At 41.8% G+C, this 17,075-nt stretch overlaps 1 protein-coding gene and 1 long non-coding RNA gene across 5 annotated transcripts in view; one reads left to right on the forward strand and one right to left on the reverse strand.

Annotated features, from left to right (window-relative positions):
• The window catches only part of lclat1 (lysocardiolipin acyltransferase 1), a 290,110-nt gene that overhangs the window by 31,447 nt on the left and 241,588 nt on the right, over positions 1 to 17,075 (reverse strand). The gene's annotated exons all lie outside the window — the stretch shown is intronic.
• Positions 5,486 to 17,075, forward strand: part of LOC306840121 — a 61,394-nt gene continuing 49,804 nt past the window's right edge. For 2 of the 4 annotated variants that reach the window (XR_013781292.1, XR_013781294.1), the window contains exons 1-3: positions 5,486 to 5,695; positions 5,806 to 5,884; positions 5,963 to 6,026. This is a non-coding gene — a long non-coding RNA (uncharacterized lncRNA). Of the gene's footprint in view, positions 5,696 to 5,805; positions 5,885 to 5,962; positions 6,027 to 13,454; positions 13,682 to 14,344; positions 15,056 to 17,075 lie in introns of those variants that run through there. The other 2 variants (XR_013781295.1, XR_013781293.1) reach the window with 2 other exon arrangements.

The following is a 17,075-nucleotide window of genomic DNA, read 5'->3' on the forward strand; positions in this document are numbered from 1 at the left end:
AACAAAATGACAAGCTTCCCTCCCTTTGAATGACAAAAATGCACACTGATTCGCCCGTCAGGTATTTCGTGACATTTATCCAAATGAGGAGAGGGGAGGAGGGAGCGCCCCTCTGCCCGGGCTCATTCACAAATATATTCCAAGGGCAAGTCAATGTCTGCAGATTTTAGTAACAATGCAGGCTCCTCGTGTGTCTCTCTCCTTTTATTACATTATATAGGAGAATCATGCAAATATTCCTATTTATGTAAACCAATCTACAAGAGATGTTACTAGTTGATTTCAAAGTACGCCTAATGACATTAAAGAATAACATACCATGTTTATGTTTTGTTTGGGACCTTTAGGACAAAGTTGATATTGACTCCTTATATAACGCTTATTTATCTTTTCCTTACATGTTCGCACAACAAATTTCGCTGTTACAGCAGGTGCAAAGGACACTGCAGTTTTAAGGGCAAATGGTAAATTGCCAGTAAACCTCTACTGCCACCTTGTGCTCGATAAAAAATAAGGCCAGAGCTTTCTTATTCATTCAGTAAATACACGTATATATCATAGTATTTTGCCAAATGTTTTCTCTTCCCTTATTTTATCCTTTAAATGTACATATATGTTTGCGGTGACATAAACTCTAAATTGTTATGCACCGCCCATCTTCCACAAATCTGGCAGTTTTTAAATGCCCTTTATATTCAAAATCTCTTGGGTGACACTGACAGCAGCTGGCCCACATGCCCTGCAGAAAGAAGCCCTTTGTGGAGATTTTAAAATGCTTAACAATGGATTGTCTTTAACCCCTCAACAAGCAACCGCAAACCAGACTATTTAAAGAAGATTAAAAATAAGTAAATAAATAAGTGTCCAAATCAACAAAATATTTTCTTAGATTGATTATTTAAATGGTGAGCACATATTTTCATCAATCAGCAATGCCATAAAAACACTGAGTTCTTGTTCTGATTTCTTCTTTTAAGGTTGACTTTGTAAAATGTTGTTTTAGGGAGAAAATGTGGAAAAAATTGGCCATTAAGAAATGATCTACATCCGTGGTAGGAACACTGATTACAAACTCATGGTTCAAAAAATGCTTCTGACCACATTGACCCTGTCTCACTTTGGCCCCTCATCTTGGCTTCTTTTAATGACTGATAAGAATCACATGTAGGCTAATAGCTGACATTTACATTACTTCATAGTTAGTGTTGAAGAAAGATATGCCAAGTTGTAGACTATGCTTCAAGCGCTCCTCCAAAAATATTCCTTGATATATTTTTTTGTCTAAATCAAAATGTCCTCACTTTTCTCTGCTTTCAATGTAGATGTTTAACGATATAAGCAAAGTAGCGGTCTCTGTTTGGCCCCTTCTGAGAAAGGCCAAGTTCCCCTGAGCCTCCTGTAGTAATTATGTGATTAGAACAATTTTATGAACTGTGTGGAAATAATTAATCAGGCCATGTAAAAAAAAAAAGAAGAAAAAAAAGAAGATCAACAGGTAAATGTAAAAATAACATCAACAGGCGTATCTTCATGTGGTATAATGGTAAGTCAGGTCTGTAGGTTCTGGTTTATTTAAGTTAAACAGCTGATTATGTTTATCATTACTTTAGTTCAGACACAAGGGTCAGAGGATGTCTGGAGCTACATTCACTGTTAACTCTGTCTGGTGTTAAGTTCAGCATTGTAACACTGCAAACACATTGTCAACCCAAACGTGGACACTGCTGAAGTGAAAGAAGATGATGACTGCACGAACGGGCTGCACACTGAATGGTAAGTTTGCGTTGTAATGTGGGCTAAAGTTAGCAACACAAGGCTAACTTCAGGTCTAATTGTCAGGAAGCTTCTAGCAACCTGCAGTCCTGTTTTGCCTTTTCATTGCTTCACTTAAATGGTTTTTAGTGGTGACTTTAATATTGTTATTTCTGTGGTTGTTCTTGGTTTCTTTTTGCTTTGTTCAGTCGTATGGTAGACTTAGTTTGCGACGTGCATGTAGGCTAGTAAGGTATATTTAAATGATGCTAACTGCTTTTCTACACGAAATCGAGTTATTTGTTGTTGCATCAAATCTAACCACCTGTTTTAAACGACCATCATAGCTCCCAAATATTTATGTCAATAGTTTGAATATTAACATTAATATTTATGTATCTCAATTTAGTATTTAGCATTTAAATTAACAAAAGGAAAGTTTATACATGAAGTAAACCAAATTTTCAAATGTATCATATGTTATGTTAGCTATACAGCTAGTTGCCAGCGAGGTTAGCAATAAACTCAGTTCAGAAAACATATTAAGTTATTCACAATTTCCAAAGAGCTGTAGAAAAAAAACCGTGCATGTATTTTGAGGTAAATAAATTGCATTTTGGTCACAGAGCTAATAAATGTTGTTTCAAACTGGCAATAAAGCAAGATAAGTAATCACCAGGAAACAACAGAATTAGTACACATAGATTAAGTATAGGGCTGAAATGAGTGGGTGCTGCAATGCTATCTGTTATATTTATTTTCTGTCATTGTAGCTTGTTAGCATCAGATTTGGAGATGACTCCTTAATAATAGTGACATAGTAACCAGAAAATGTAATGTCTCTGTGGGATCTTCTGCCACAAAATAATTCACAGATATTGTAATAATTTTTTTTTAAACGAGAACATTAAAATAGCTCTACTGCATCTCAAATAGAGATGTGTGCCACTGTCAGCTCCCTGCCAGAGATAACATATTAGCAAAAGTCTTTAAAAATCATCTCACTGAGGCATGAGCAAAAAAGATGACCACAGGAGGTCACTAGAGTATAACTTATGGGGGTGAAATATGAAGCACTGTTTAAAAGGTGAGACTGGACTATTTTATTTTAGAGCTGGTAATGACAATGAATAATTTAAAAGTATACCTTTCAAAATAAAGTATAGTTTAAAAAACCCCCCAGATTATTGCATTATTCTTCATAGTTTTAAAATGTGATACATATTTAAGTGAGCAACTTTAGCTGGTGACAGAAAGTATTAAAATAAAAAATGAAGCCATCATATCATTGGTGACCTTAGTTGTTTCTTGTCACAATTTGACCATAGTGTCAAAACAAAACAAGTATCACTCATAGAGTAGATAGATAGTGGGAGAATAGCGACCCCCTCTGTTCATTCTGACGAGGTGGAGAGCCGAGCAGCTGCTATGGTTGCTGTTCTCCACATAAACAGCTGCACATCTGGGCAGGCAGAGACGCCTCAGGGGACCAGAGGGGAGGCTGAGGACTGACTGCACGACGTGCAAATGAACGAGGCCCTGAAGGGGACGGCACTCGACAAGCACCCGTTGCACTCTTGGCCGTATTTTGAAACAGGCTTAAGTTTCTTTGTGTACTCTGAAAGTGTCCAGTTTTTCTTTTTTTAGATAAGGGAATGTTATGTGATCTTTTGCAGAGCATATAGAAGTATTCATTGTGCACTAGATTTGCATAGGTTAAGACATCTACTTTGGCTTAAACAGAAATCATTAAAACATGATGCCTAAAAAATCTCATTAAGAATTATTCCCATTTAGCAGTCTGCAGAAGTGCTCTGTATCACATGCAGGAAGTATGATTTTGCAGAGATCTGGAGTGTTTCCATGTTCTCACTGTTTTTTTTCTTGCATGTGTTTACGTCCATTAGTGTAAGCATGTGCAGGCCTACAGGTTTATCCTGTGTGGGGACATTTGCGTGTACTTCTTTTTCTCATGCAGACACGTGTGTGTTTGTGCATGTGTGTTGCTGAGGGACATCTGATCTCTGGGCTCGCTGCACGCCACGCTTGCTTGCTTGCAGGTGGTCTGTCCACACTTGGGGGCTGAGCAGATTTAATATTTCATAGGAGCACAGTACTCCCCTGGACGCCATCATTGAGTCCACATGGCCGGCCGGAAAGCTTCTCTGTGAACACTGGGCTGAAATATGCGGCCTGCCAGCCCCCTCTCCTCCATGCTGCTCGCTTGCTTGCTGGGCCTCACAATTAAAAACCTAACCACAGCTACAGATGTTGGCAGATGTCTTTAACCCATGAGATGCCACTTTCAAGTTCTAGGCCACCTCTATCTACTGTTAAAAGTGCCAAAGCTTCTTATTTAGTTTAGGTAGCTGCTAAAAGTGTTTGCAGGTGCTCATTACATGTAGAAAAGAGGGGTTATGTTTGAAATAAGGCAAAAAGAAGGAATAGAAACCTGAGAAAAATTAGCTTATGAGTCAGCTCCTTCAATTTAAAGCCCCCTCCACTTTTATGTCCATACAACCAAAAAGTGTTTATAGTCCTTTGCAGGATCCAATATTAAAATGCAGATTCAGCTCTGACCTTCTTCTGACTCCAGTAAAAACAGGGATGTAACGAAACCTCACTGTACAATCGATTTTAAAATCGAGACACATGTGGACAATTTGAATTGATGAGACAAAAAAATATAGTGATACTGTTTTATTCACCAGCAGAGGGTGCTATCTGCTCTTGGCTTCTGTTGTTTAATGTCAGTTCAAACTGAGGGTGGAGAAGTGAAGTGAAGTGAGCACATAATGGACCAGACAATTATACAGTGAACACATATTGCAAGTGACGGATGAACTCTACAATTAGCACAACAAATGTGATACGTCGTGGAAAAAAGGCATTATGAGAAGCTAGAGACACCAAATGCATATCAATAACATGCTAGGAGGCAGATCTGAAACCCTCCTTCGCCCAAACGAGTGCACGTGTGATATATACTACCTGCATTTTTGTTTTGAATGAAAGCTTATGTTCGATGACAAAAAAGGCAGCAGTTGTGGAAATGTAGCTGCAGCTAAATTTAAAATCCATTGTTTTTTTTACGAAAGAAAAAAAACAGAAAACGTCTCTCAGTATTTTTATTGTTAGATAGTTGAAATAAAATACTTGGGTTTATTCATAAATTAACTTCATTTCAATTTCTTTATAACAAAATCGGAAATCAGAAAATTGTGTTGGAATCGTCTAGTGAACTCTATATCAGGATACATGTTGTGAGTTATATCCCTAACTGAAACCAAACCCTTCTCCTTCTATGTTTGCCGCCGTGTGTGTTTGGTGCAGTTGGACTTGTGGAAACTTTATCCGCACCTTTACACAAGGAGCTCTAACCCGATTAGGATTTGAAAACAGGTCATCTCCAAGCTGTTTCCGATCTTAAATACACCAGGGTTACTGTGTACATCTCTCTAATTGTGTCAATATATGTACAAGTGCCTGGTTTATTTGAGCTTTATGTCTTACTCCAATGCTGTCAGATGTTTCACCAACCAACTCTCTTTGATGCCAAATCAATTGGATTATGGATGCATTTAATCTGAAATCCCCCCTCTCTCTCACTCACACACACACACACACACACGCTCGCACACACACACACACACACACACACACACACACACACACACACACGCACACGCACGCAGAGTGACTTTAAAGCAAACCAACAGCCAGTCACTGAGACAAACCATGTCAGTTTGCGGCTTGACAGCTTGTTAATGTCGTGCAACAAAGGATGGATTGCAGAAACTCAAGACTGCATGTAATTTAATCGGATCCCAGCAATAACTCTCTCCAATATTTACTATACTCCACAGCCGTCGATGAGGGAGACAGATGCAGAGTTGGACACAGACCTCACACATCCATGGGAGTCTGTGGCCGAGCAGAGCAGGTGAAAAGGGGTTGTTACTCGCTTCTTAGACCGCGTGGGCCCATATAATGTTTTAACACACTAATCATGACCCTTCAGGGACCTTATTACAATAATGCTGTCATCAGCAGGTTTGATGGTGTGACACAACATCAGCATCATAGGAGACTGGACAAAGCAAACACAGAACAGAAACATTCCTCTGTAAAGGTTTCTTAGATGTCTAACCTTTAGAGTATTTTTGCCAGAATATCTACCCCATTGGTATCTATTCTGCTGCTTCTCTAGGTTACTTAACGGCCAAGGCACCCAGAGCGTGATGAGTAGCTACACTCACTGCAGCCAAATGAAGGTATGATGTGATGTGTGTGTGTGCATGACATGTTCATGTTCAGTTTGACCTTTCCTCCAGCTAATGATTGAATGTAAATCACAGACACCACTCTGCGCTGACACTTGGGCTGAGGAGAAAGAGGCTTCACATTTGCAAAAAATATTTTCAGCTCCTCAGTTTATTTTGGATTTAAGTAAATAACCATGTTTGGAAAGCAGTCACCTGACACACACACCTACGTGCAGTTTGAGATGGAAATGGACGCAGCGGCGAAAAATGACCTCCTACCTAGTAAAAGTTTTTTTTAAATTCCATCCTTGTTGTTGTCAGCTGATGAAACACATGTAAAATATATGATAGTAGGGGTAGTGTTGTGATGCTAATGTAGATTAATTCAGTTTGAGTTGCAGCTTTAGTATGAAAATATGGCTCTCGTATAGCTGTCTTTGAAAGGAGACATCCCTCGTGGTGAGCACGAGAGGAAGCCTTTTCAAGCTGAATTAACCTTTTTCCACTCCTCAGGGATACAATAACTCCGGCACACCAACATGTTTCAATAGAGGGGAGATAGGGCCGTTAAAATACCTCCTAAAGGTCACACAAAGCCAACTTCAAGGTTTGTTGTCCCTCCACTTCTGAGTTACACTGAGAGGCGGTCGGGACGCCCTATGGGCCTTGCAAAGAGGGGGGTCCTGCCGTTCTACAGGTTCACAGGGAAAGATGGCCGAGCATGTTTGCTCATGCCATGGGACACGATGTTTTTAGAGGAACAGCAGGAGCAAGGGTTGTAGGGCGGAGAGTGTATGTGTGTGTGTGTGTGTGTGTGTGGGGGGGGGGGGGATAGGGAGCAGAAAGAGCTCTGAAGGAGTCTGGTGGCCACATGTCGCACGTTGCTGCTTGGATTAGGCAAGCTTTCGTGCCAAACGTTGATGCAGAGGCTACTAAGAAACGCTGTCCACATACAGAGGTAGCGCGGTGAAGACGAGGCCTCAGACGAGACGCCCACCAACCTCTCCATCTCTGTATTTATCTGTCCAGTTTTGTCCCTTCAGGGCCAAACGTTTACCCTGTCCACAGGACAGTACACAAACTATCAGCACTTTGAAATATCAGCACTGTCCCTAAACTTCACATTAGCCAGTACTATGAAGGCCGATTGTCTTGAAATTGTAAAAATATATTTATAATATTAATGTAGAGAGTCTTATGAACCTCGACAGAAAGCTTTTTTCGTGATTGGTTTGTGTTAATTGTTTTAAGTAGAGATTCCATCATGTGGAGGACACTCAATAAGGCTGTATAAAGAGGTTTTGAGAGACAGTTTCTCGATACATATTTTCAAATGAGATCTAATGTAAAACAATGTGATTCATATCGAAGTCGTTTTCGAATTTCATCATTTCTTCTGTTAGGCCGCTATACTTCGCCTATTTCTCCTCTGACGTCTGTTCCTCTCCGCATCACAAAATACACACAGATTTTTGGAACATTATTTCATTAAGGAACACTTTTCTTTAATATGTTTTATTTTATTTTACGTGGGTTACGTGCGGTTTAGTTTTGTCACTTTTCATGCTGACAATGTGCAGCTGGCTGTGTGACGTTCGCTCCATGTGGACTTGACTTTGACTTTCGTCATTCTTAGGTAAAACTATCCAGATATATCAATCCATCTTTCTTTTTATAGCGCCAATGATATCTCAAGACACTTTATAAAAAGCAGGTCAAACACCTTACTCATTGCTTAATCTTTAATGAGCGTAGCCCTTTAGCAACATTTTAGCTACCCTAAGTTATCACGCGTCGCCATTTAGCTAAAAAAAAAAAAAAGAAAACATGCTATGATTTTGGTCCTGATCGTTCAGCCCTCGGATACCAATCACAGTTAGAAGTCTGTTGTTTTTTTATAGGTTTCCAGTTGAGTTGAGTTCAGTATAGTTTGGGAAGAGTTGACCCAGTAAGAATTTCAGCACATCTTTGAAAACCATGTTGTTTTTAAATGCTGATTTTGTTTCAGTTAAGTATAGAAACATTTCCTCCAACGTGGTTCAAAACATTTCATCATTTCTATGGCTGCAATGGAACCAGGCCTGTGTTGCCATACAGCGAGCAGACATGTCTATATTAGTGTCAGAGACACCCAGAGCTCTGTCACATTACCGCACAGTGAAACAGGTTAAAGAGGACCTTTAATTGCTCGCTTGCTTGCTGTCCTTTTGAAACGCTCCTGTTTTCCTTGGATGAAAACGTTCCTGAAGCAGACGAGCCGAGGTCGGAGCAGAAGGAAGAGAGCCACATCAAACGAACAGTGAGCATGAATCTGTCAGCGATGAAGGGCCATTACTACAGTAGCAGCACTCTGCCTGAGGGAACAGGCTGTCAGCTTCCTCATTAGAACACGGACCTGAGCAGGACAGGGCCTCGGGATGTAGTTCACATTTTCAGGTTGACTCTTTTTGCTGTTTTTGTGTCGTTTGTAAAAGAAAAAAAAAATCCCAGTCTTTAAGCCAGTAATGGTGATTTTATATTATATTATGTGTGTGTGAGAGATAGAGGGGGAAAGGCCAAGAGCGAGATTAACTGTGTGTGTGTGTGTGTGTGTATGTGTTCGCATCCTGTCTGCCCAATTAGAAACACAAACACATCAGATCTTAAACAAGCTTACCACATCCAACTTCTGCGAGCAATTAGAAAAGCATCAACACCATTACGCAGCGACTCTGACACGCTATGCCCAAACCCTTCACTTCTCCCGATGAGTAAACGCACACATTGGTGATAAAGCTAACGGGGGGGGGGGGGCTCACGTGAGGAGTAAGATGGAGCGATCCATCTCAGTCACGCCTAACCCGCCATCGGTGCGTCCGGCCCGGGGGACAGAGGAACCACCGCAGAGGTTGTGCAGTAGTTAGTGAACCTGTCTGTCACCTGTCAGACTCCTGTCACACACACATCGAGCCAAGCATCAATACACACCGGCCTCTCCCCCCGCCCCCCCCCCCCCCCAAAAAGTTTTCCCCGGCCTATACGCGCCGAATGCACATGTTTTGATTGCTGACGGCCATGTCAGGAGTCAAGTAGAGCCTCTTAAAATGTGGCCCGGGGGCAAGGGTCATCCGCTAATGAGTAAAAGCTTTTTTTTCCCCCTTTGTTGGCGGGGAGGGAGTAAGGAAATGTGCTCACTAGGTGGTACAGAGGTGAGGAGGGGGGGGAGGGAAGAGGGGAGGGAACGTGTGAAGGGATGGGTCGTGGCAGGGGAGAGGAAGGGTGAAAAGGGCTGAGCGGGCGGAGGGTGGGGGGAGGGGGGGGGGTGTCAGGAAGTGGAGCGAGAGGGGAGGCAAGAGGTGAGGTCTCAGGTGAGAGGGGGTGATAATGATAAACCCTGGTTTTGTCTCGTGACCGACGCAGAGATGGAGGGAGAGAAAGTTTGAAATCGTCCTAATTATGAGGACGCTCGTGTTTTTTTTGTTTTTTTTTTCCTGCTGTTTAACAGACAAAATCTACTTTTCATTTGAACTCTTGCTCCTTTCTTTGTTCGTCGACTATACAAACTAAGAGTGAACGTTTGAGTCAGGATTCTTTGGAAGCTGCTGGGCTCTGACTCAATGATGAACATTTACGAGGAGAAGGACGCACAATGGGTGATGGGAAAAGAGTGTTGTCTTTTCAAATAGTTCTGGAAACCTCCGTCACATCAGCGATATTAATCTACCATTTAAAAAACAACAACATGGTAACTGTAAAACGGACTTGAGCTTGACATTCACACACTGATGGCAGAGGCTGTTATGGAAAGTGACCATCAGAAGTAAATAATCCCATTCATTCACATTCAGCTGTTCTTTAGTGTTATGACATAATAATATAATAACATCAGAGGCATATTAAGGATCCTAAATCACTTCAGTTCAGGTCCTCAGGGATTCTAGAAATACATTAAAATACAGCTTTGCAGCCATATTGACTCTGTAACATGTGCATGGAAGCATGTATTTGAAAGGAGCTCATGGTGATATATTGCCATGTTGATTTTTTTTTCACCACAGCCCTAAATTGAACTCACAACCTTCCAGTTGAGAGGCAACCAACTGAGCCACAGCCGCCCCTTACTGTGTATCAAATAATATAGAACGATACTATCATTTTACTGTGAACTTTTCAACATGAAAGCAACAGTGTTTTTAGACGGTGCTTCGTGATTGTTGTGCCATTTGTAACAACTTTGACCACGTGTATTGATCTCCTCTCTGTACTACAGGGGTGTTGTCCAGGCTTGTCCATGGCCAGACACTCTGACCCTGACATACTTGACAGCCCCCCCCCCTGTGTGTCGGTGGGCCCGGGGTCCTCGCAGGCCGCCGTATAAAGGAGGATGCTCTGCAGATGAGACACTGGTGGAGAAGAAAGCCGCCCCTTGTGCTCAGAGAGTTAACCTTAAGTGCTGCTATACCTCTGAGTGCAAAGAGACACTCTTTGTTCTCTCCGCTCCTCAGATCTGGCCTTTACCTCTGCAGCCATGAGGTGTGTGTGTGTGTGTGTGTGTGTGTGTGTGTGTGTGTGTGTGTGTGTGTGTGTGTGTGTGTGTGTGTGTGTGTGTGTGTGTGTGTGTGTGTGTGTGTGTGTGTGTGTGTGTGTGTGTGTGTGTGTGTGTGTGTGTGTGTGTGTGTGAGTGAGTGTGTTTGTGTTAGCACTGGCGAACCGTTTGAAGCCTCTGTGACGGCTCTTTTGGTGCTCCCCGGGAAACGTTTGTCTGTGCATTGGATGAGCTCCTCCAGATGTTCCCATAATTCCCGTGGATGTGTATGTGCACTCTGTACTGTGTCTTTGTGTTTAGATGGGGGGGGGGGGGGGGGGGAGCGGAGCGGGGGTGCTCCAATTAGAGATGGGTAAACTGTTGATGTAAAAGAAACTAAAGCTAACATTTACAGGCCGTGACTCTGTGATGTCTCCCATTGTGACTTCAGTCTGCACTGTGGCATCGAGCCGAAAGCAGCGCTCAGACGAGACGATTGTTTTTAAATTCCACATTATAGTTTCCCAAAGTGCACTCCACTGATCTAAACACATTTAATGTACAATCACTGTACAAAACATTTAAGAGGACTCTTGTTTTTTTCTTCTTCTCTGTGTGAACTTTATGTGCCCTGCTGGAGTGTCCATGAGCCAGAGAAAGAGAACGGTTGTAGCTGACCTGGGACTTTGAGCTCCCTATAGGCCGGGGAGGGAGTTAATATATGATTTTACTTTGTGAAAACAGAGTACAGCAGTAAAATCACTCACAACTTTATGGCCAGTAAGAGACAACGCTGAAGCCTCTGTTACAGGAGGGTCTGTCTCAAGACGGAGCTGGAAGGTTAAAGTCAAGCTTAAATGTTTAGATTGTAGTAAAGGGAAGTTACAGTTACTAAGAGGTGAAGCCTGATTTGAGAGCCTGACTTCTTCTACTTGGAAAGCAGAGCTCATGTGAACACTTTCAGATCCCGTTTTTAGCAACGTACAACAAAAGGACACCTGATTTTCTTCTTTTTGGATTTGTTGTTTTGGCATTTTGCCTCATTAGCCAGGACAGTGAAGATGGGCATGTGCAACAGAATGGAGGCGACTTCCATGCGTTTCTGCTGATTACAGCTAGAAGGTTTTCTGTTTTGTGTTCTTACATTTCTGAATAAAAAGGGACTTCAGCGTTGTGTGATTGCTTGTATTATTATGATTATTGGAAATATACCGATGTGTATAGAGGATACAATATAATTTGGAGATACATTGAGACTTATTGTGCTGTTCAATGCTCAGTTCTACGTATTTCACTGCATCGAGCCTTTCTTTCTAAGCTTTTTTTCGGCTTGTCTCTTTGTCTTTTTTAATTCCTCAAGTGAGGATTTAGTTCTTGATTGAAGCTCTGAAATGCTTTCTGGTGTTTGGACTGACAGGTGTTTTGTGGATTCTCCTTCTTCTTTTTTTTTTTTTTAACACGATGTGTGCATTCATGCAGTCTAACATTTGTGTAACGATAACCAATTATTCGTGAAGAAAATTTTAACCAAAACCTGCTGCTGCTTATCTCTACTGGATGTGTTTGACTCTAAGATTTCACAGAACAGTATTATGTTCAGTTTAAAAAAAAGTGAAATCTTTAATTAAAAAAATTCTTGAGCCTCTTCTTGTTCCAAAACTAATATTTCTATTTCACTGTCTATCTAAACCATTGACCAAAAATGTTTTAGCTGTTTTTGGAGTTATTCTTCTAGAACAAGTCCTTGGAAAGCAGAGTTGAACATTCGTTGGATTGATTGTTTTTTTAAAATTACTTTTTGCATCTTTGCGTCTTGCTCAGTAAAGCCGTGGCTGTGGATAGAACAAACAGAGAGACACCGGGGGGCTTTCATAAAGACTCAGATGAGGACGAACACGATGAGTGATTCAAATGAAGAGGAAATATCAGAACGAGAATACCAGCAAAGACACAGAACAATGGCGGTATAGTGGAGAAGTGTGTGTGTATTAGTGGGTGTGTATTTGTGATGGGTGTGTTTAAAGTCGTTTATATACCACCATTAGCAATACACACTTCTCTATCTACATGCATATTGTCCATCATACATCATCTTATACTGCACACTTCATCCTTTTGGCATTGTGATCACCTGACATGATTATTTCTCAACTAAGCCCAAGTTGAATCTGTGGCTGTGATACCATTTACAGGACCTAAACCCTTTAATCCAAGTAAGTACAAATAAAGACATTTAAGGTCTCTTAAGCAGTGATTTCCTCCTTTTTAACTGGAAGCGCTTCAAGCGTCTTTAAACAATAATTATTTGTGATTACACTTAATCTTGTGAATGACAATCCCACTCACTACTGCCCAAGAAACCTGCACCATGCTGTGACATTCAGGCCGGTGAGCTGAGTCCAGTCATTTTGTGCACAATCTGTTTAGTGTTTCCAACCAGTTGTAGATTAGTTCTCTGACTTATTTTGATGCATGTACTATTGTGTCCTTTGCGGTCTGACTTTGTATCTAATTATTACACGGACGTCCTGCTGTGATTTAATGGTGCGTTCTTAGACCCCTCAGACGTCATTGTTTAAGCTCAAGCTTGCGTGCAAAATATTTGACACCAATTTGGCGTCTGCTAAAAACTCCTAAACAGTTGGATTAGTCAAATGTATTAAAATGTTTTAAGAAACATTTTATTTGAGAGCTGAGGCAGGAGCTCAAATACCAGATTGAGCAGCCAACCAAAGAACTACAACCACCTCCGGAATCTATTTAGATATTGATAGTGCACATAGAGAAATGGCTTAAATATCCATTTATATCTCAGTGTGCCTGTTTATCTTTAATTAACTGGGTTATTTTTCTCCATTACTGCCTTGCATTTCTATATTTATTTCCTATTTGCTTTGTGTGCTTGTGTTTATTTCCAATCTACTTTTGCTCAGCTGGAGAAAAAAAACCAAAACCCATCTTCCCTCTCCTCCTGAAGAGCCACACTTGAGCTGTGACCTCATTTGGATGCTGAGCACCTGTGGAGTGCAAACAATGATCCTATTAGTGCTAAGAGAGGCTGCTCCTGCTCACCTACGGCGCCGCCCACACCTCCTTGCAGGAACTCCTCCACCCTCCAGACAGCTCTGATTTCTCCCGAGTCCCACATCTGAAGGCAGGGGTTAGTATCTTGGAGGTGTGGTAGCACTCAAGGTTCGGGGGGGGGGGGGGGGTCATGGGGATCAGTGGTTTTCTCCTGGTTGACAAAGCTCAGACAAAAAAGGCCCTTCTCTGGTTGAGACAGACGGGCCGGCCCACACACACCTGGATGGCCAGGGGAGTCATGAGGAGGCTCGCAGGGCTTCAAAGCCACACTGCCACCTGGGTTCATAGTCGGGGATAAGGAGGGGTGTGTGCGTGTGTGAGAGCGTGTGTGTGTGTGCATGCATGTTCAAGGATCTGACACACACCGGGGTTTAAATGTTAAGTCTAAGCGACTGAAGTCCTGCTTATCTCAAAGTGATAGATGCACAGATACCCACACAAGCAGCTATACATCCTCATATACAGACCAAACAAACACTTAGCCACCCACGCACACGCATACATACACACGCGCACACACAAACACACACACACACAAATATCCATGGTGAGGCTGGGAACCTGGGTGCAGGGCTGCTGTAGGAGCTGTTTGAAGCCAGCTGTCACAACCTGACAGCCTGTTGTTTTAGAGGCCTTTGGTATGGCCGAGGGGGCCGAGGGGAGAAAAACAACACCAGGAATGTGTACAAGTCAGGACCCAACAGTAAATCCTTCGTCCGTTTCCTTTCTCCCAACGCAGACAGAGGGGAGCAGGGTCCTCCGAGGGGAGAGAGAAGAAGAGGGACGTGGGAGAGCCTCACGTCTCCCAGTAGAGCCTCTGAAGTGATAAGCATCTTCCTCACATTCTCTTCTTTTTCTCACACCTTTTTTTTTTTCTCCTCGTTCGTCTTTTCGGTTGTCGTCTCTTGTTTAGTCTTGGTTTTTTTTTAAAAACCTTCCAGCCTCTCTCTGTTTCCCTGCTTCACATATGTGCTTAATTGTTTTATCATGCGGCTGTTTATCCCATCGCTGTGTTCATTAAGAGCAGGCACATGAACAACCGCTTAGAGGGAGAACAGAAAGAGAGGGAAAAAGGGTGGGGAATTCACAGATAGACAAATACATCCAAGACACACATATTCTCACAGTGATGGATGCAAACACACCCACAGCACAGCACTAATCCAGCTAACCTAATACAAACAAAACCACAAAAAACATACAGCAACATCCAAGAGTCTCCGTCATGTGCACATACAGGACGGCCGCAGATGTGGACTCACGACCTGCCTCTTTTTCTTGTGGGAAAGTAGGTCCTGCTGCAACAGAGTCAATAACGTGCCTGGTCACAATACACAAAAATAAAGCACAGAGACACAACACTGTGCACACTGAGGAGAAACAGAAAAGCACCCTGGGAAATGGATGTGTGATGTTGCATCCTCTAGGTCAGGGGTTCCCGAAATTTTCAGCCTGCAACCCCCCCCCCCCCCCCATTAAAAAATAAATAAATAATAATAATAATAATGACAGTGCAAGCTATGTGGTGACCTTCTTTGTCCCCTGGAAGTGGTTCAAACATTCATCTTAATGCATGCTACAGGGCCCATCCAAATAGAAGAATAAGAACAGCACAAAAGAACAAAACTGCCCAAAGATGTAATATTCTTCTAGTGTAAGAAACACAAGAAGAAGAGCACTTGTAATCTCTCAAACTACTATATTTTTAAAAAAAATAAATGTATTTTCACAATAATGGATAAGATTTTTAATTTTTACATGTTTTTTGAAGGACTCGCCCGCCCGCCCGCCCCCCTCTCCTCACAGTCTCACGACCTCCACTTTGGGAACCACTGCTCAAGGTCAGGGGTTCTCAAACTTTTTTTAGACCATGAACGCCTTTCAGGTGAGAGATTTTTCCAATGACCCCCTCGTTATTGTAACATTGATAAGCTTATATTAATACTATGTAATGTTCTATTGGTACAAAACTTAAGTTGGCAGGAGTATTGGACTAAATAGCAGATTTTCGTGGTGCAAGAGGTCCTAGTTTGGAGATGTGCTTTCTCCACGTTTGCAATTGTTTTGTAAATTATTCCGCGGACCCCCAACTATGTTTCGCAAACTTTGAGAATCACTGCTCGAGGTTACCGTCCCTGAAAAGCACATTTTGGCAAACACTCGGGGACTCAAAATGCGTATTTGATGGAAACATGAAGCACTGTGAGAAAAGGTCATCTGTTTCGCTCTTGCGGTTCTTTTCCGCCATGGCTTTGCAAACATCTTGTGATGCATTCTCAGTCTTATTTCCTGGTTTGATTTCGGCTGACTGACTTCACATCCTGAATCGGATCATTTCTCACTCCGTGTTGTTGTTCTGCTTCGAGATTTGGGCACTGTTTTTTCCAACACATTACTATAGCCGCTTTAATCTTTATGCAGCTCCGTTGGCGAATTGTGTAAATAAATGAAAGAAGATGAAGCCACAATGAGTATATACAAAGTTTCACATGACACCAAGTTTCTGTTTTGGTCAAGTTAAAGTGCAACCTCTTGAAAGGGACTCTCCAAACATTTACTTGTCACAGTGAAAACAAGTGTATAATATTTTGTGTTTTCATAGATGGGGCTTTCCAAAGTCTGAGAAGTATCCCAGATGATGTCATCAGGGTTTGGGACGTGGGTAAGAAGGCATTTAAGGAGGACACACTTGTATAGTGTGACGTCCAGATGCACTAAGAGGAAATGGTTTCTATACATGGTCCGAACAGCTACGCACAAGTGGGGAGAAAAACTGATCATGAAGCTTTTTTTACACACAAATTCGGGATAGAATTGTCTGATTCCCCCAGTGGAAGTAGAAACACTGTCAGATCAAGGTGGGACTGTTGCGCCTTTCTTACGCCTTATCGTCAATGTAAATGTTTCGGAGGCTAAATGGTTGGGAGAAGGGATTCTGCCATTGATCCAGCATGATAGATAGTAACAAAAAACTGGATTATAGACACTCGCAGAGATAACTCCCATGATTCCCCGCCAGCCTCAACCTTATCTTTTGTATTGATTGAGAGCTCCCTTGGCGGCAGAATCTACACATTGCAGCTTTAAGTCAGTTAGTCTGAATTTTAATTTTTGTCAATTTAAGGGATACTTCACCCATTTACATGAAGCTTGAAGGTTTTCTTCATGTGATGCAAAAAGCGTCATATTGCATCACATGAAGAAAACTTCCAGGCAAAGAAAAACATATTTTTCTCGTCTCAGGGCAAAATGAGGGTTGGATTCATGACCATTCAACACTACTACCGTGTTTCTAATGATACACAGCTTCATGTAAATGGGTGAAGTATCCCTTTAACGACAACAATTGAAACTAGGAACACTGGTTTTGAACATTTTAATGGTGACTTGTCAAACTTCATGAGAGTGTCTTACTGAATAAGAGTCACATTTGGAATTGTTTACTTTCTTAATTCACCTTATTTCTCACA

This window comes from Symphodus melops (genome assembly GCF_947650265.1).
Source record: "Symphodus melops genome assembly, chromosome: 19".
In the NCBI taxonomy this organism is placed as follows: domain Eukaryota; kingdom Metazoa; phylum Chordata; class Actinopteri; order Labriformes; family Labridae; genus Symphodus; species Symphodus melops.